This window comes from Nannospalax galili, unplaced genomic scaffold, assembly GCF_000622305.1.
Source record: "Nannospalax galili isolate Female #2095 unplaced genomic scaffold, S.galili_v1.0 scaffold472, whole genome shotgun sequence".
In the NCBI taxonomy this organism is placed as follows: domain Eukaryota; kingdom Metazoa; phylum Chordata; class Mammalia; order Rodentia; family Spalacidae; genus Nannospalax; species Nannospalax galili.
This window is the reverse complement of record NW_008331487.1, coordinates 339,212-359,234: the sequence shown is the minus strand read 5'-3', so window position 1 is coordinate 359,234 and position 20,023 is coordinate 339,212. Positions and strand designations below refer to the sequence as shown.

The 20,023-nt window shown below is 50.0% G+C and overlaps 1 protein-coding gene across 5 annotated transcripts in view; it reads right to left on the bottom strand.

Annotated features, from left to right (window-relative positions):
- The window catches only part of St3gal1 (ST3 beta-galactoside alpha-2,3-sialyltransferase 1), an 84,906-nt gene that overhangs the window by 29,273 nt on the left and 35,610 nt on the right, over positions 1 to 20,023 (bottom strand). For 3 of the 5 annotated variants that reach the window (XM_029560323.1, XM_029560319.1, XM_008826455.3), the window contains one exon: positions 5,671 to 5,728. The exons of 1 other annotated variant lie outside the window; for it this stretch is intronic. The gene's annotated coding sequence lies outside the window, so the exon portion shown is untranslated. Of the gene's footprint in view, positions 1 to 4,902; positions 5,041 to 5,670; positions 5,729 to 20,023 lie in introns of all 5 variants that reach the window. One more of the 5 variants, XM_029560318.1, reaches the window with a different exon arrangement.

The window sequence follows — 20,023 nt, the reverse complement described above, 5'->3', positions numbered from 1 at the left end:
GGCACTGTGACTAGGGAGGGAGGGAGGGAGGGAGGGAAGCCGGATGGGAGAAAAATGAGTGGAGATGAGTGAATCTCGGGGGTGGGAAACCTAGAGGGAAAAGTGATGCCCTAGAAACCCTGTGGGAAATGTAGGGAGAGTGTCTGAACATTAATGCACATGTGTACCCAGGAGCTGTTTGGCAGGGAACACAGAGCCAGATAGAAGTGACTAGGGAGGGAGGGAGGGAGGGAGGGAAGCCGGATGGGAGAAAAATGAGTGGAGATGAGTGAATCTCGGGGGTGGGAAACCTAGAGGGAAAAGTGATGCCCTAGAAACCCTGTGGGAAATGTAGGGAGAGTGTCTGAACATTAATGCACATGTGTACCCAGGAGCTGTTTGGCAGGGAACACAGAGCCAGATAGAAGAGACCTCCCTTAGAGTGACAGACATGCCATATAGCACTCATCAAAGCTTCTTTTTGCAACAGGTGGAGGCTACTACAGAGTTGCACATCTGGTCAGACACAGAGAACATACACCCGGGAGATACCCAGTACTAAGTGATATCTCTGCAGTTGAATCTTTACAACTAAGGCTCATGGAACATAACAGAATAAGGGGTAGAGAGAGGGCTAATGCATCCCTCAGTAATCACCAGTGAGGCTTCCATGTACATCAGAGTGTGATGCACACAGAAGGCCACAACTGGCCAAGTTTTGGAGAGACTGTAGAGTGTAGGATGGGACTCCTATATGGAACCTCACCCACCCACACCTCAGGGCCATTGCAAAAGAGGAGGCATAATGATTGTAAGAGCCAGGTTTGGTTCATGAACTCGGGGAGGTGGAGGCCTCCAGGCCACTGGAGGCTTGCTCATGTGAGCCTGTGGTAATGGTGGTGTTGAACGTGGGACCCAGGTCAACTCAATTAAACAAGGGCCCAAATGGGAGATGAGAAATAGGTGGTGGGTCAGCACTACATTGAGAACTATTTGAGGCTGATTGCTGCTGGGTGAGGGAGAGTATGACTTACATACGACCACTGGATGGGCTGACTAGACTCCAGTGGACACACTTACACTGAAGGACACTTAGGTACAAGAACATGAATGAATAGCACTCAGCATGTATGGCAGAGTGCATAGGGTTTGGTGGGGGTTGGGGGAGGCATGTCACCTCCCAAGTGCTGGGATTATAGGTGTGCATCGCCATGCCTGGCATTTTGTTACTTGTTTTCTTGATGATAGCCATTATGACCAGGATGAAACGCAATCTCATTGTAGTTTTGAAATGTATTTCCTTTATGGCTAAAGATCTTGAGCATTTTTTCATGTATTCATTGGTCATTTATACTTTGTGTGTGTGTGTGTGTGTGTGTGTGTATTTTTAAGACAGAGTCTCCCTGCAGCCCCAGCTCTCCTGGAACTCACTATGTAGACCAGGCTGGCTTTGAACTCACAGAGATCTGCCTGCCTCTGCCCCCCGAGTGCTGGGATTAAAGGCGTGTGCCACCATGCCTGGCTTTCTAGCTTTATTTTTAAAAATTTAAAACCACATGCTTTAACATACCTTAAATTCATATGAGGGTATTAGTTTTATCATCATTAACATATCTGCTGAAACTCTACCATGTACTCTGCAGTGTTACATATTAGGATTAGTAGCGTGTGAAAGAAAGATGCCTTGCCCTGGGAAAACGCATTTTTGTCATCAGGAAGACAAGCAGTAAACAAAGAAAAGATGGGGAAGGAAGCTCCCATCCGAGCTGGCCTTCCTAGTGTCGGACTCCACCTTCTTTGTTTGTCCTGTTCTCTGGAGCCACAGCAGCTCCCGTGGGACTCCTCAAGCCAACGGGCCCAGAGACCAGGCATAGGCTGGCTGTCGTGCCCAGGGGTTCTTCCACATTCAAACCAGGATGCTGAGTCAAATGCCACCTCCTCGGAGAAACTGTCCCTGCACCTTGGCATCTTCCCCGCCTGTATCCCAGACCTCGCTGTGGACCAGGACATCATGGAAGTGGGTGTATGTAGTTGAAGGGGTAGACCTACAGCTAACTTCCCTCTCGCTTTCTCCCTCCCTTTCTCTGACTTTCTATGTTCCCTCTGTGTTCCTAGAAAAGTGACCAGGCATGTCTTTGGCAACCACCAGGACAGCAGGCACTATCCACATTTTGCAGACAAGGAAGTTAAGGCTGAGATCTACCTAGCGATGATGCTTATTCACCTAATTTCACACCTAGTTACTGGTTCAAGTCTTGTTTTTTCCAATGCCAGCCTACTGCTGGGAGATTTTCCTTCCCATTCTTGTGCTGCCCTGGATCATGCTGGGATACCCACAAGGCCAGGTTAGATGACTCTACGCCTGACCCTGGCCTATGCGGCAAATTGGCAGAGCCCCACCGTTGAGGTTCCTGCCCTACACTGCAACCCACTGCTTGTGCAGTTCTTGCTCTAGGCCTCCGCCTGCCCCTCAGAACTTAGGGGAGTACAACCAGGAGACCCACATTCTCTGAAGCTCCCAGGAAGCAGGAATAGGGTAGCGCACTCAGTCATAAATAAGAATCAAATCCCACACAAGTGTACAACCAGTATTCTGCTCTCTGCACATTCAAGTATTTTATTGATAAAATCAATCACTCTGAGTGACACCTTGGTGACAGAGCGCCTCCCAAATGGAACACCTCACATCTCAGCACCACCTTCCTGGGGACTTCCAGGTCTCCAGCCTCTCAGGGTCCTTAGGAGACTTGAGTTATTGGATGGAAGACACCGGAAGCAAAGCCGACTTGATGGAAGGACACAAAGACAGCAGCATGGACCACGGCAAGCTCATGATTTGAGGGCAAATATTGGGGAAACACACAAGATAGAGGTGGGGGCAGTTTCTACATATTTACATTTCAGAGACTGCAAGAAGGAGTTAGCTGGGAACTCTCTGGAGTTTGAACCGGAGCTGTCAAGGAGAACACACACAGTGCCTGAGTCTATACTGGAGTCCTGTACTGGGTCCTTGGCCCCCATGGGTCGATTTCATAGCAGATAGATGGACAGAGGATGATCCAGTGATGCTCACAGAGGTGGACATGCTGATATGGCTAATGGCCGCTCCTCGGGGAGGGAGTAGCAGGGCTGAGCCACATCCCACAGGACTGAAATTTTGATTCATTCCTTATGAGACGGCGTATAAGCTCCCAGGCTGGGGTTAGGAAGAATGACTTTCTCCTGGCTCTTTTTCCAGCTGAATAAGATTCAGTTCATGGAAGACTTAATAAGTCCTTGTGGACCCCAGGAAAGAGAGCTAGCTATTCAGCTGCTGCAGGAAATGAGTTTCAGCCTCTCCAGCTCCAGGCTCTGGTGTGTCAGGAAAACCTGGCCAAAAGCTCCAGCCTGGAGCCAGAGGCTGGAGCACAGGGCCTTACACATCACAGGGCATCTCTCTGCTAAGAGTCAGATGCCTGGCGACCAAAGGGATGCTGCCAGGAGCTTCAGTCCCCGTGCCTGCTGCTGCCTGTCTGGGAGGCAAGCCTTGCCACATTTCAGGATCACAGAGGAACGCTCTCACACCACAGCCTTTCTGCACCAGCATCTGAGTCTCACAGAGGGAAACAGACCAGTCAGGCTGTGGTCACATCGAGGCTGGGACTTGGGGTACCTGAGTACTCCCTGAGCATGTCCCTTCCAACCAGCCTTAGGAACCGCACAGCAGGTGCTTATACTACCATGTGATGGAGGAGCAGACCTGGAAAGAAGCCTCACCTGCCAGCAGCTTCTGCACCCACTCCGGCCCCAGGCTCTGCCTGCTGGGCCTCCCTGCCCGAGGCCAGCACCACACAGCAGCCCAGCCTTGCTTTCCGAGTGGAGTCTCCACCCACTACACTTGGAAAGATGGGCCTGAAATAATGACTGCACAGTGCCAAGTGCTCACAGTCCTAGTTCTAAAATGCATTTTGAGAATAAATGCAAACAACAATTTCAAATTTCACCAACGAGCGCAGTGCAGAAGGAGGATTGGCTGCAAAGAGCTTCATGTTAGAGAGACACCTTTATTATGCCCCCAGTCAACTGTCTGATTTTTCTTGCCCCACAACTCCTGCCCCCTAGCACACCTCTACAGGCATTTGGCGATGACAGACAGAGGAAAGTAAGAAAGGATGGAGGCTGTGTTGGTGGGAGGGTGGGGAGGGCGACACAGAAAATCAAGCTCAAAGAGTACAATGGAGTACTGAGCATTTTCACTGCCTTGGGCCTTTGCACATACGCTGTCTACACAGCAATCTTCTTACCCCAGAATCTGTAAGTGTTGTTCTTTCATTGTATTTTGTTTGTCTGTTATTTTGTGTCCATGAAGGTGCACAAGTGTGTACAGAGGCACATGTGATGGCCAGAGGTCAATGATAGATATTATTTTTGGTAGGAGCTGTCTACCTTATTTTTGAGACAGGGTCTTTCCCTGGGACCTGGGGTTCACCAGTTAGGCTATGCTGGCTGGCCAGTGAGCCCCAGGATCTGCCTGTCTTTGCTTCCCTGATACTGAGGTTACAAGCCACCATGCCCAGCTTTTTAAAGTGTGTGTGTGTGTGTGTGTGTGTGTGTGTGCGCGCGCACGCGCACGCATCGAACTCAGGGTCTTCAGTGTGTGTGTGTGTGTGTGTGTGTGTGCGCGCGCGCGCGCGCACGCACGCGCACGCATCGAACTCAGGGTCTTCGTACTTGCTAGGTAGGCCCTTTACTTACTAGCCAACTCCCCAGACCCTTAGTGTATTTGTAATTCTGTTCAAAGCCCCCGCCTGGCCACCTCACTGTCAATCCCTTGGCTTTGTCCAATTTTCCCTCCTACCTTAATCATGAAAGGACACTGCACTGTGGATCAGGTCACTTGTTTATCTGCTGGTCCCCTGTGGGCCTGGAGGGCTGGAAGCTTACCTCTCTGCCTTATCTACGGCCCCCAGTTGAGCACAGTGGCTTGTGACACAGCAGAGCACTCAAAGCCCAGGAACCAGGTTCTTTCTGCCCTGGGCATCATGAGCAGTGTGAGGGCTCAGTCATTTCAACTGCTGAGACCTTATGGGGAGGAGAGGCTGGTCAGATGTCAGTGTCCACCTGGAGCAAGTGGACTATTGAACTTAAGTCTGGAGTTTATCTTTTCTCATTGACCCTGACAGCAGATCAGCAGTCTGACGGAGGGAAGGAGGGAGTGCGTGCTCACCACCAGACTGCCTCTGGTTTTGCAAAAGCAAAACAACCAAAAATATTCCCCAACCAAGTTGTATAACTGTCCAACTACCCAAGGCTGTGGTGAGGGAGAGACGTGCCTGTGGGCACCTCTGTGGCTGGGGCAGGATGTGACACAAACAACCACGAGGAGGCACCTGGCCCCACTATGGGCTCAGCACTCTGCTTCCTAGAGAGCCAGATCCTCAGAGGATATTGTTTGGAGGTGAACACACTCCTGTTAGCCACCTGGGACTCATTCCTCAACCCAGGCAACTGCTGCTTGGGGTGTTCTAAGCATATACCAGCCGCTTCTCAGTTCTCTGTCCCAGAGCTCTTTTCTCTAAGCCCAAAGATCTGCATGAAGTCATCAGATCAAAAAAGTCATAGCACAGCTGTTGGTAGAGGGGACACTCAGTTCAACACTGTCTCAGGCAAAGAAGTAAAGCAACTCAGAGCACAGTCAGAGAGAATGCTTACCTGCTACGAGACTTCAGTGGAGTTCCTTAACCTCTACTCTGAGTCTCAGTCTCTTCATCTGAAAAATAGGAATAAATGCTCAGAGTCATCACCAGGAGAGGTCCTTTAGAACTAAGGAGAGAGATGCTGCAATTTGCCCAGCTCAGCCACATAGAGTAGATACGAACTTCTGAAGTGCAGTGACAGTCCCATTAGCTGCCCAGGATGTGGGGAGAACATGCAGGACCCTAAAGAGCACAGGGCATAGTGAGTAGACCTTATAGTAGTACTTCCCGTCACACACCAGAGCAGCAAAGCTCTGGAGACAGGCTTTCTAAGGTCACTTCCAGGTTTCCAAATTCTGAATGTGCAGCACCTGCCTCAGAGATTGAAGTGCCTTTGAAGACTCAGGGTGGGAGAGGGGTGGGGGCTGGCAGGCAGGGCTCCAGCCTGGAGCCAGTCCTGGAGGATGGATATAGCTAGAGGCAGCAGACACAGAAGTGGAACAGGGAATGCCCTTTTCCTGGGGCCCACCACATCCGGGTTGAGCCACAGCACACACCCCAACCTCAGTACAGTCACAGCCTCACAGGGAGGAGGCAGCAGGGAGAGTATAAGCTACGCTACAGGAACCATGCCCACAGAGCCAAGGCTACAGCACGGGTCTCAAGTCAAAGGCCATGACCCCTCTGACCTGAAGCAGGCCACTTTAAGAGTCTCAGAACTGCGGTACAAGGGGGACATACAGGCAGGTTATCCTTTGGGGTAAAAGATTTGCTAGGGAAGGGAACACCACAGAAAACATCGCGGGGAGGAAGAGTTGGGGGTCCTCTCTTACAGACTTTGGGGGTTGTCCCCTGCCATGGGGTTGATAAATGACCCATAGTTCATTTTTGCAGTTTGTCTGATTCCCAGGTATCAGGGGAGGGCAAAGCTCCTGCCCTTGAGTTCATGTGTGGCCCTCATGTGAGATGTGCCACCTGCAGTCCCCAATCGCTTAGGGTATCTGTAAACTTCGAGGAAGTGAGAATCAGACTCACAGGCAGACTCTCTGGGTACCTGTCATTTCCCTGTAGCAGTGGGAATTACACAGAGGCAGTGTGGAGGCTGCTTCAGGTGAATGTGACTCCAGCCCAAACCTAATGGTCACAGATCACACTGGGGTATGGGCAGGAAGAAGCTCTGACTCTGGAACTTTCTTCTTTAGGGCAGGAAATGGTTAGCTGGTCACTTTGTAGAGAGAGAGAGAGAAGGCAGATTTGAGAATTAGGGAGGCCTGAGCTTGTTTAAGTTCTGAGAGGGCTGGGGATACCACTGAACATCAGGGGATATGAACACCTGCTTCTGCCTGAGGCTGTTCCTCCTTCCGGGAAGAGGAGAGCTTTCTGAGAGGCCAGGCCTTTCTCTTCTCTTCCCTCACGCAAATGTTCCTGTAGTCTTGAACCTGAGTAAGCTGAGGACTGTCATCAATAATGGAAGACCTGGAGCTGGGCTGTTCATGTTACATGTGTGCTCAGGGGCACTGGCTGTGGAATCAGATGACCTGGGCACTGGGTTCTGTGACTCAGTGGCTACACAGCCTCATCGAGTAACTGTATGTCACTGCACTTCAGTTTCCTCATCCATATAAAGATTATAATAGTGTCTATCTCCTAGTGTTGCTGGGATGGTTCACGGGGTCGAGATAGAGTGCTTAAGACAGTACACTGTAAATGTTCTCTAAAGGCTGGTCCCCCAACCTCATCATCATTGTCAGAACAATGACCCACATCACTATCATCACCTTCATCTTCATCACCATCACCACAACCATTTCCTTCATTACTACCATCATCACTATTCTTCATCACCATCACCACAACCATTTCCTTCATTACTACCATCATCACTATTCTTCATCACCATCACCACAACCATTCCTTCATTACTACCATCATCACTATTCTTCATCACCATCACCACAACCATTTCCTTCATTACTACCATCATCACTATTCTTCCATCTTCATCATTACCATCATCACCATCTTCATCATTACCATCATCATCATCATGCCTGTACTCGCCACAGCCATCATTACAACCATCACCATCTTCATCATTACCATCATCATCATCATGCCTGTACTCACCACAGCCATCATTACAACCATCACCATCTTCACCATTACCATCATCATCATCATGCCTGTACTCACCACAGCCATCATTACAACCATCACCATCATAACCACCATCACTGCCACCTACACTAGGCCAGATGTTGCACATTTCATGAGTGTGTTCTTTACAATCCCTTCTCCCACCACAGCCATCATTACAACCATCACCATCATAACCACCATCACTGCCACCATCCCTTCTCTGTTGAGGATGCTGATTGCATCACTCATCATTCTGCTAGTTAATAACAGTGAGCTAGGGGAGGCCAAGAACTTCCACACGGTGTTCTCCCAGCACTGCTAAGCTGGGTCACATCAGGCAGAATGCTTGGCAAGGCCACTGTATTGATGTCCTTTCATCTCTCCTTCTTGGCTGCTGGAGGTCTGTGCTAAAGAGAGTGTTAAACACTCTCAAACATGTCCCTCCTGAGCAAGGTCACATTGTGACCAGAAGACACAAGTTCAGCACAGGTGAGAGAGTGGAGGATTCCAATGCTGACACAGAATCCTAAGGGTGGCCCGGCTGATGATACAAGTCTAAGAACACACTGAGGCTTCCAGGCAAGACCCTGCTACTGCCCCAGACACAACAAGGTGTCCACCCCTCCCTCTTGCTCGTTCAGTCATAGTGCTTTGTCAAAGTGGTGCAGCCACTGTGGAGTTCATAAGAACACTTTGGTGAAAAGGCCATGATCTGACTTTGGCTGACCGCTACCCAGCTTCCCTAGCCTAGGCAAAAGAGGCCATGAGAACACAAAATCTGATGTCCTGGTTGGCACGAGACAGTGATGCATTCAATGTCACAAAACAGGTGAGCAGCACTGCGGGGCATGGACCAGGGCTCCAGCAACTTCACAGTGTTCGGAGTCAAAAACACCTCTTTGCTGAGCACCTCACATGTCCAAGAACTGGGTGGGCACCTGAGGATAAAGATGAATACAACTGGCCTCATCACTGCACTATGACTGACGCCATGACAGCACTTAGCTTTTGCTGAGTCATTTTCTGTAAACCCAACGCTGTTCTGAGCATCTAACACATCTAAATCATTGCAACACTCATGAAAGAAGTCCCTGCAATACATGGAACTGCAGCCCTTCTCACACCCACAGTATGATACCTTTTGCCCCAGTGACTGCACTCAGAGTTGGAACCTTCCAGAAGGTAGTAAGTTTAAATGGGGTCATGGTGTAAACCAATGAATTAAGAGAAGAAAAAAAAGTTGTACATCATCATCCCCTACACAGAGAAGGGAGGCTGTGAGGAAGCAAGCAGTCAGAGGGGGCTGTCTGCAAGCTGAGAGATACCCTCACCAGGACCATTACCAACACCCTGACCTTGGACTTCCAGCCTCCAGAACATGAGGTAATACATTCCTGTCCTGTAAGCCCTCTAGAGCTGCTGATGGCATTCTGCTATGGATGCCCCACAGCAAAGGAATGCAGGACTCTAGCTATGACCTCACCTTACAGATGAGGAAGCCAGGGTAGAGGGTAGAGGACCATGATGCTGATGGCAGGGCCAAATGATGGAGGCACAGATCAGACCCAGGCATCTGGCTGCACAGCTGCGTGGTTGATGGTCAAATATACTATGCAAATATTCATTTTCTGCCTCCCAGTCCATCTTCCTTATGGGAGGATAATAAACTCCTGTGATTGCTAGTCTTGGTTGTCAACTTAACCAGTTGGCTATAAGGGACCTTCTTGATTAGGTTATTTGAAGCAGGAAGATGCACCCTGAATGTGGGTGGCATCCTCTGGTGGCAGCCCAGATCAAAGGACAGGGAAGAAGGAAGCTTTGCTTTTTGCCTGATAGCCTTTACTCTTGCTGGCAAGTTTGTGTATCCTGCTGCTACTGCGTTCCTTCACTGATGCTAGAACTAGCTTCTTCAGGCTTCCAAAGCAGACTGAAGACCAGCAACTCTCCAAGAATCCTCCAGGCCTTCTGCACTGCTGGGTCTGCTGAGACATCCAGTCTCAAGGACTGAGCAACTATTGGATTCTTGGCCTTTCTAGTATGAAACAGTCATCGTTGGACTGCCTGTACCATATCCTGTAAGCCAATCTAATAAATCCCTCCTTAGTATATATATTTAGTCTATTAGTTCTGTTCCTTTAGAACCTTTTACTAATACCACCCAACCCACTGATGTCAGTCTTGGCCATGTCACTTGTTCTGGTCAGTGGAGTATGAGCAGTCACAATGTATGTCATCTCTGGCATAAGTTGCACTTGTGACTATATAGTCCTTTCAGGTATCACAGGAGCTAGTCTTGTCCTTGCTTTGCTTTCACTCTGGACTGAAGGTTGAGAAAACTCACAGAGCCGCACCAAACCACAGCTGCAGCTAATACACAACTCAAACACTTACCACTTAAACAAGACTTGTTACTAGCGCTGAGCTTTGGGGATTGTACTGTAGCAAATCTGACAGACCAGAGTTCCTTCTGCAACTACTCTCCCACTGACATCTGCTTTGAAAGAACTGAGGAGCCGGTCAGGAAACCTGCTTGCACCCAGGCTGTGACATGAATAAAGTCACTTCTCTGGTCCTCTGTCCTTACGTGCAAAGTGCGGTTGGTGTTATTAATTACTGCAAATTCACAGAAAAAAACTGATGCAAAATTACCCTTCAGAGGAACTTTATTAGGAGAGAGCCTCATGGTGATGGGTAGCCATGATGGAGACCTGACGTGAAAGAACATTAGGAGAGATAGCCACCACGTATAACATGATGGGCTCCCAAAAGAGTCTGAATTACTGAGGACAAAGGGGGTTTCTGACTCTTACAGGTTTTCAGGGGAGGGAGGTGGGCAAACTCCTACCATATGACCTAGCCTGGTCAGGAGTTACAAGGCAAGAAGGTACTAGATAAAGGTAAAGTTATAATTTCAAAGTTGTACATGGTATATGGATAAGAGGGGCTGCGTTGGCTCACAGCTGCAATTGGGAGAGAACTAAACCCTTTGTAAATTTGTAAATGCTGCAAGGTGACAGCACAATTTCTCAACTGAGACAGCAGCAGGGGAGCATGGCCTGATTTCTGGGAGGGAGGGAGAGAGGAGGGAGAGAGAGAGAGAGAGAGAGAGAGAGAGAGAGAGAGAGAGAGAGAGAGAGAGGAGAGGGTCTGTGATCTAACAGAGAGGTACATCCATGCCCTGAGGTTGTTATAAGGACCCACAGAGGAGATCCCAGGATGGGCAGATTGGGATGACCGCCTCCTGTGTAAGAATTGAAGACAGACACCACAGGACTGGATCTGAGTCAAGGTTGCTCATTTACACATGTTTCTGTTTACAGGTTTGCAGCAGGTGCATTGAGGCACTTAGGCTCACACTGCTCTGGACATCAGGTGAGGGCTGCTGGGAAGGGAGGGCTGGTATTCCCAGGCACACGGCAGCACAAAATGGACAGCAGGGCAGGAAGGTACAAGGCAAATCCAAGTCCTCTGCCTCATTCTCTGGACCTGCTTCTTAGAAGACAAATTAAGACCTGGGAGGAAAATGCTTTCCTCGGGGTTACACAGCCTAGGGACTTGGACTGGAACTCTGGTCTCCTAGAGTCAGCCCAGCATCATTGCAGCGCCTCCTGCACACAACATACAGAAGGAAGCACAAGACCCTCCCTTGGGTCTTACTGCCTTGGCGGTCAATGTCAAGTGGGTTGCCAGAATTTTACACAGTGCACCAAGCTCTGAGTCTCTTCCAAACCCCTCCTCTTTCTGGGAAAGAGGGGCTACACTTGACATCTCTAAATCAATCCACAGGACTCCAGGGACCTTGGGTAGCTGAACCTACGTTGGAGAAATGAACATTTGGAACTACCTGTCCAGGGAAGCGATGTTAAGGGTCACTGGAGTCACGTGCAACCCGAGGGAAGTCCTGCACTGGCTCTTCATTATCAAGCCCTGCCCTTCTTTACTGCTTAGTTTCCTTGCAAATGGGAGCTGTTTGATCTGGGAGGCACCCTTCCCTTCCACCACCCAGGAGACTTGCCCCCTTTGCCCCAAAATGGGGCCAGTCCCAGCTAGGAAAACATCCTTGTCCCCTCAGATCCTTCTGCCTGGCCCTACTCCCCCAGCCCCTTCTAGAATACTACTTAGGTAGTCCATATGCACTGAACCCCTGCCTCAGGCAGCAAGACCTCAGAAGTGGGGCACCTTTCTAAGTTCAGAGAGAGTTTTCTAGAGCAAGACTCCTGGCACAAGCTTGGCCTAGACCATTGGCTTCATAGGCAACATCTGAAGCCACCAGTCACTTGGCAAAGAATCATTGGGTTTCCAGAATATTCCAGGAGTCCATATGCACTGAACCCCTGCCTCAGGCAGCAAGACCTCAGAAGTGGGGCGCCTTTCTAAGTTCAGAGAGAGTTTTCTAGAGCAAGATTCCTGGCACAAGCTTGGCCCAGACCATTGGCTTCATAGGCAACATCTGAAGCCACCAGTACTTGGCAAAGAATCATTGGGTTTCCAGAATATTCCAGGCCCCATTTCAGATCCTGGAGATACCACAGTGAACAAGATGAAGTAAGTCCCTTCTTCCCTGAAGCTTGCAAGTCAAATCAAACTAAGCATGAGCAGTGAACAGTTTTGGAGAAAACTCTAGGAGTCTCTGAGGCAAGGGTAGAAACAGGAAGTCAGGCCGCCTGCTGTGCTGCATGGTGTAAAGTCCTCTGTCTCTGGTCAGGGATGGAAGGGTTTTTGCAGCATCTGCCAGCAGGTTCATCTGTTAGCTTGCAAGTTAGGGGGCATCACAAGTTCGCCCAGTTCTTCAAAGCTACTGGGTTCAGGGAACTATTCCTAATTAAAATCCAGCTTTTGAATTAAAACACACTTTCTTAGTTGTGCTTATCAATGAATCAACTAGTCCAACTAATTCCATAAAGTAATTTAATTAAAATTAAATATGGAAAAGTCCCTCAGTGGCACAAATTTGGGGTGCTTATTGGTCTCATGGTTGGTAGCTGAAGCAGCTGGTGCCAACACAGAACAGGCAAAGCTCTTAGAGAGCGCAGGCCCAGAGGCCCGAGCACAGGGTTCAGGCTGGATGCCTTGGGTGAAATCCCTGTCCTAAAACGCTCCGGTTCTGTGGCTTTTTGCACATGATGAGCCCTCTCTGAGCCCTTTCTTCATTTTAAGAGAGCAACAGGACCAACGCCTTGAGTTCTGATGAGGTTCTTTAGTTTCAGTGCAGTGGTGGGCCTGAACGTCCTGCCAAACTTCTGAGTGAAATCTACAGAGGGCACAAGTGGCAAGGGCCAGGCAGAGGGAGGGTCAGGGAGCCCCTGAGGGAGGTGGAAGGGTCCTGCAGTGCTCAGTGGGGTTGGCCATGAGCTGAGCAGCAGGTAACATCTCTGTGGGTCAGTGAGAGAAGGGATGCCTTGTAGGTCCCACCAAATTCCTGAAGGCAAAGTCTCCTCACACACCCCCTTCCAGGTGTCTTCTCCGCTTTCCTCTGTTCTTGGGAACCTGTCCACCCTGGAATCTCCAGGCCAATGACGCTGGATGCCACCATGTCAAGATGAAGGGAGTCCCTGGAAGGACCATTGGTGGCTTCTTAGAAATGAGGTCCAACCTTCTAAGGGTTTCTCTAAGACACCTGCTGGACCTGAATCAGGAACAGTCGTCACAACCCCTCATCTCAGTTCAGCTAGAGGTTGGCTACAGATGTGGGGTACACCTGCAGGACCTGGGGGAGATGCTGGGAGATGGAGCTGGGCTGTGGAAGAGGCTCACCGTTCTCAGAAGGCAGGTCTGTATGGATGTGCTGGGTACCTGCACACAGCCATAAAATGCGTAGAGCCTCTTGTAACAAGCACCCAGAAGCTGCTTTTGCTAAAAGGCTCTGACTCCTCACTTGGGCCCACATGTAGGTAAGAGCCCAGCCTCCCCGCCTGCATTCAGCTTCTTTACTTTGGGTCACTTCATGACCTTGCAGGTTAACCATTAAGTATCTAGGCAGAAGCAGTTTTTTTTTATCCCAGCACTCGGGAGGCAGAGGCAGGCAGATCTCTGTGAGTTCAAGGCCAGCCTGGTCTACATAGTGAGTTCCAGGAAAGCTGGGGCTCCGGGGAGACCCTGTCTCCAAAAAAAAAAGTGTCTAGCCAGAAACCAGTGAGTTAACGTACCTAACCTGATTCTCATTCCCTTTTAAGAATGAAGGCACTTTGAATCAGGAATGTAGCTTAGTTGGACTGTTTGCCTCATCTGCATGAAGGACTGAGTTCAATCCTCAGCACCCCACAAACTGGGCTTGGTGGTAGGTGCAAGCTTATAACCTCAACACTTGGGAGATAAAGACAGGAGGGTAGTAAGTTCCAGGTCTTCCTGGGCTATAATGCCAAATTCAATGCAAGCTAGGATACTAAAGACCCAGTGTCAAACAAAACAAAACAAAACAAAACAAGAAGGCACAAAAAAATCAGTCCTGGTCCTAAGGTGGCAGTCACCTTGAGTTCTGGGAATTGCAAGGCCTGAGGCAGGACCCTTAAGATAAGAACAATTATCTTTAATAGAGAGGCTGCACCCAGGAGCAGCTTCTCTTGCAGGAACCAGATTGGTCGCCTTGGGCAATGGCAGTGAAGGCAGTGAAGACAAAGGTTAATAACTATATTGATCACCTTGCAGGACAACTGCTGGGTCAGTGATGGGCTTAAAGACGCAGAGCACTTCCACCTGTTTAAGAGGACCAACTTGGGGTCCCTGGGCCCCTCTAACCGTGACTCTTCCCAACAGGCACAGATGAAATCTCTGCTTCTCACCACTCTTTGTCTCTCATTGGTGTGTTGGGCTAGGACCGAGCCTGGCCTGCTGGGGCTGCTTTTGTCCTAAGACTCCAGCTATCTGAGAAGGAGAAAGTAATGTTCAAAAGAATGCAGTGAAGGTGAGCTGCAAATCTGTCCAGCTTAGCGTAGGTGCAGACAGTACCCTGTGCAGGGCTCAATGGGCCTCCTGGCATCAGGCAGCTACCAGGAGCTGAAGGTGGACGGGGACAGTAGCAAGGGAAGGCGCATGAGGCAGCCGGCCTCAAGGCCTCTATCCTTAAGTCCCAGCAGTGACCTTTTCAAATGGGATTTGAAGGGATAACGGAAGCACAGCAGAGGAGGTGAGGAGGTGTAAGCCTCCCCACTTCCCTTTTTAATCTCCAGCATTCTCTCCAGCCCTGAGATTAAATCCTTTTGACACACTTGAGCATCTTGGCAATTCGTCGTCAGCTCAAGGGTTTTAGACACCCTTTGAAAATTCTTGTCAGACCAATATTTAGTTAGTGGATTGGGGGCTGAGGTGAATGGGATTTATGGGGAGGGGGTGTCTGGCACCTGAAATCCTTGCAAAACAGCAACAATGAAGATAATGGCCATTTTCTGGCCTAACTACCAGCAGACGGGTGATTGCATTTATTGAACACCTACTGTACACCTGGTACTTCCTATGCTATAGCTAACATTAACTACTTAAGTATGCACGGTCTCAAATACATCATGGAGTCATGTTGATGAACACTGCTGCAGATGAGCCATCCTTAGGTGACTTCCCATCATCCCACGTTTAGGCAAGCACAGAGAAGTCCCTTAGCTTCTAGGGGGTGGTTCCAGTGAGTGGACACTTGACCCTAAGCTGCCCCTATCTTTGATCCAGACCTTTGCTGCCACTGACAGTCCTCTTCATCTTAACAAGAGGCCATGAAGACCAGGAAGGAGGCCAGGCTTGCCCAGAGAGGGAAGCTGAGTGTGTGTCTGTTCAGGCTCCACCCAGTCCCTCAAGTCAAGTTCTCCCTTATGAGGTCAGCCAGCACCTCAGAGCCATCTGGAGAACAGCCACTCAAAGAAGCCTCCACCAAGGCAGAATAGGTTTTTGGGTTGACAATAAAAATTAATGATGAAACAGCCTTGGCCCCAGGAACACCTCGGGATCCAGGTCAGAAGGACGGGAGGCTCTTTTCAGGGTGGAAAATTCTGTTGTGTTCTTCAGATCAGACAGGGTACTCCAGGCCATGCAGGGAGGAGAAACGGAGGGGCTGGTGATTCCCACACAGGGAAGCTGGGATCCTCCTTGGGGTCTTACTGAGGCTGCTAAGAAGCAGGCGTTTGCTAGTCATGTGTCTGTCTCAAGTCTCAGTGGGCCCAGTGTCCCCTGGAAACACCTTTATCAAGAGCACGGTGAGAGCCAGGGTCAGGGAGAGGCATAGGGTGAGAAACCTTGTGAGATGCAACATCTCTCCCTGAAGCCCAATCCCGCCTGCTAAGGCCCTTGAGACCCCTGGGCCCGTCTTTTCTAGCCCAGGTTCTAGGCCTTCAGCACAACCTTGTAGGGCAACCTCGGCCTCCATAGAAAGATAGATGCAATACTGCCCATTCCATCTTGGCCCCTAGTGGGTCCCACCTGAGAAGCCACCTCCCTCTTGTCAAAGTCTGAGACCAGAAGCGGCTCCTGTTCTGCTGCTCCCTCGGTCTCCATTATAGCTGATTCTGGGATCCTGCTGCTACAGGGAGAAACAGATGCCCTCCCTATGAGTCTGTAAACAGACTGCAGCTGTCTGGATTCCAAGAGAATCACTCTCTCACCTGCTCAAAGTCACACATTCCATCCCCAAATTCCCTCCTCTCCCTTGTCACCCAGAATCAGGCCCTGGCCCTTAGACCTCCCCCTTTTCTTTGAGACCTGTTAAAAAGGGACACCCCATTCTGCCTTATGGGCCTGAACTCTCTTCAGAGTCTCTGCTATTCTGTCTGCCTGCCTGCCTGTCTGTCCATGGTGTTATTAACTCTTCTGGTAAAACTTCTTACCCCAAAGGACAGTCTGCCTCAGTGTCCCTCTTGAACCCTGGACTGATTCACCTCTTTGTGTCCAGGCAAACCCTACTCACACCACAGCCCAGGTGGCCCATTCTTGCCCTTCTGTGGGTGGGTCCTTTGGAGTGACCTTGTCTGGCTTCTCCATTTTTTGGATTCCGCTCTCCCTGTTCTGTCTTGGCCTTAATGGAAGGGTGAGCCTCAAAGAGAGCTCCCTGAAATGTCCCTTCTAGGAGAGGAGAGACTGTCCCAGAGGAATTACAAGGCTAAAACCCAGTCTCCATTTCTCTAGCTGTCGTCTAGGCAGCTTAGATATACTCACCTGGACCCCCACAACAGCTGTGATGCCAACAGATCAGCATAGTACCACAACCAGGAAGTCTGTTGTGAGCTAGAACTGTGCATGGTTCCCATAACTCCACATCTAGTTTCCCTTGCTAAGCTGTGGGGTTGCCCAGGCAGAAGGACACACAGCCCTTCCACTCTGAGCTCTTCCAGAAAGGCTCTGGAAGGATGAGGAGCAAGAGCAGAATCTTCAGTTAGATGCAGGCACAGAGCTGTTGGGACCTTCCACAGAGGCCAGAGCTGCCCACATAAAAGTTTGAATTCTGCAAATACCTTTCTCTGCACAGAACTGGCCCCCTGGGCCATGAGCCATTTTGGGCAGATTGGCAGAGGGCCAGAATTTGCTCTGTATGGGGTTCCTGGTTAGGATCAGAAACCATTATGGAGTCATTTTCGGCAACATGGTGGCTGATCAGTCACAGACATGGGACCTGGAAGCCTCAGTCCCCTCTGGAGGCTGTGGTAATGGGTGTGTGACCCCCTGAGCGACTCTCCGTTCTTCTCTGAGCTCCTGTTCCTGCCTCGAGAAAGGAGAGGGGCATGTCACAGGCTGAGACACAGAGGACTCCTACTTGTGTCCACCAGGGTTGATCACGCCTAGGACTCTGACAAGTGCCTAATTTCTGAGCCTCAGTTTCCCCACGTGTCAATTATTGGACTCAGTTATGAAGACTTCATATTTTGTCCCCACTGTACAGAGACCGGTATAACTTCACAGTTGTGGCAGATTTAAGAACTTGGAGCATTTCACATAAAAACCTAGACCCTGACTGCCTTTGAGAGAGGAAGGCTGGGGAGGCCTGGTTTCCTTCCTGGGCTGAGCAGACAGGCCCATGGCATGCACCAAAGCTTTCCAGAGCACTCCAGGCCCCACAGCTCTCTCATCAAACCTAGATCCATCATTCCTGTACAGCTGTTTGTCATACAGCAGATTGTGATTCTCACCTATCTGATCCCCTCCCTGCCATTCTTGAGACTGACCTCTCCCACTGCTTGCCCCAGGGATCACCCTCCCTCTGTTGGGACCCATACCCTGGCCAGCAGAAAGACAGTATCTCAATGCACACCCAGAGCCTGACCACTACAGAGGCCTATAATCACCTACTGCATGAAATAGAGGCCAGGAAGAAGAGAAGTCTTGGAACAGACTCCTCCCTACCCCCAGGGGAGCTCCTTCACAGTAATTTCCTGCTAGCAGAATTTCAGGGTTGGAAGGGACTAGGATAAAAACATCCAAATTACCCCGGCATTTTATGCTGCACTGTTCTCCAAGGCTGGGTGTGACTCCTTGGAGTCTGCTGGCTGGAAGCTCTGAACACAGAGATGGAGGGACATCCCTGCCACAAGGTACCCCTCCTCTGAGGCCAGTCAGGCACTGCAAGGCTACTCAGACCCAGGAGCTCCCACCAGCTCATCTGTGCTATGCTGAGAACTTCTCAGTTCTCAGGTGCTATTTTAAACTCCTAGCTTGTAAGTAAGGACCTGAAACTCAGCGAGGTTGAGGCCCTCGGATGAGGTTGCACAACTTGAGGAGCTGGAGCAGGCTTTCCTATCAGGGTGTGAGACTACAGACATGGATTTGTAAACACCTGAACCTGCTACCTTGGAAGAACAGCTGAATTCAGTCTGTCTAGCTGAACTGTGACAGGCCAGAAGGAAAGCAAGTCCCAGGTGGGAAAGGAGGGGAGCTGAGGGGCCAGGCCGAAGGCAGGCACAGGGCCTCCTCAGCTACTGGAGAAAGACAGATGAAAACGGAAGGTGACATCCCTTGACATATACCAGCTTGGTGGGGACAAGAAGGCACTGGGATGCTAAGCACTGGCAGTGACATGCCTGGGACCCTACCATTGGTAATGGGAGGGGAGGCATTCGCCATGCTGGGGAACCCCCTGGAAGTACCCAGACATATCTCGTAGTGGGTACAATACCCCAACAATTGGGGACATCTCAGAGCTGCCCAAATTATTGAGCGATTTCTAGGAGGTTGTGATACACATTCAAGGAAGAAAAAGGGTGGTGTGCAAAGAATTTACAATAGCATGTTTCTGCTATGATGGCAAGCTGGCAGGAGTCAGAACACAAAGGAGATGGCCACAGAGTCCCCTTATCGGTAATAGCTCCTGGGGAAGTGTGGAGCATCCACTTAGATCTTAAAGAATGAATGAGCTCAAGGATTGTTACTGCTAACTGCTGTGTTTGGAGATCTAGGAGCCGGGAGGCACAACTTCACCCATTCATTGAGCACCTACTCCATGTTGATTGAGCACCTACAGTGGGTCAGGTGATGCCCCGGGTGGTGGGCCCACAGCAGGAACCAGCTGAAATTCAAGAAGTGGAGGGTAAACAAAGGCATGAACACTTGGTGGGTTGGATATCCCTAAGGCCCAGGAGGAAAAGTGAGCCCATGGACCAGGTACAGTAGGGATAGGATTCTGCAGGTGCTGGTTTGTGGTTATTCCACAGGAAATCCTATCTTGCTGGAGACCGTCCCTCTTCTGGCATGGAAGCTTCTATGACACGACACTTCTGCCTGCCAAGGACTCCAAGCCATCCCAGCTCTAAGGCAAATGCCACCTGATCGCCAGGATGCACAGCTACCCAGTCATCAAGGGGAGATGCTGATCAGGAGCCCATCTCTGCCTCTGCTGAGTCAGGGCCACCTGGGGATTCATCCTTGCTCTGTAGAAACCCAACGACCAGGTCCCCAAGTCTGCTCTACCACAACACTCTGGCACAAAAAGTCTGGAAAAGTGCTGTCCCCCTCCACCCTGAAATTCCCCTCCTATGAATGTATTCCAGGAAATAGCAACATGCAGTCAGCTTTGTGTCCAGAGATGTTTATCACTGCATTGCGCTGTTTTTATGAGCACCATCCCAGAATGCTTCTACACACTCTACTGCAAGGAAGTCATTAGGACCTGGTGAAGTGGTGCATGGTGCATGCCTGTAATCTCAGCCCTGGGGAGGTGGAGGCAGGAGGATGAGGATTTCTAGGCCAGGCTAGGCCACATAGAGCATAAAGAGTTTGAGGTCAGCCTAGGATTCATGAGACTTTATCTCAAAAAGAGAGAGAGA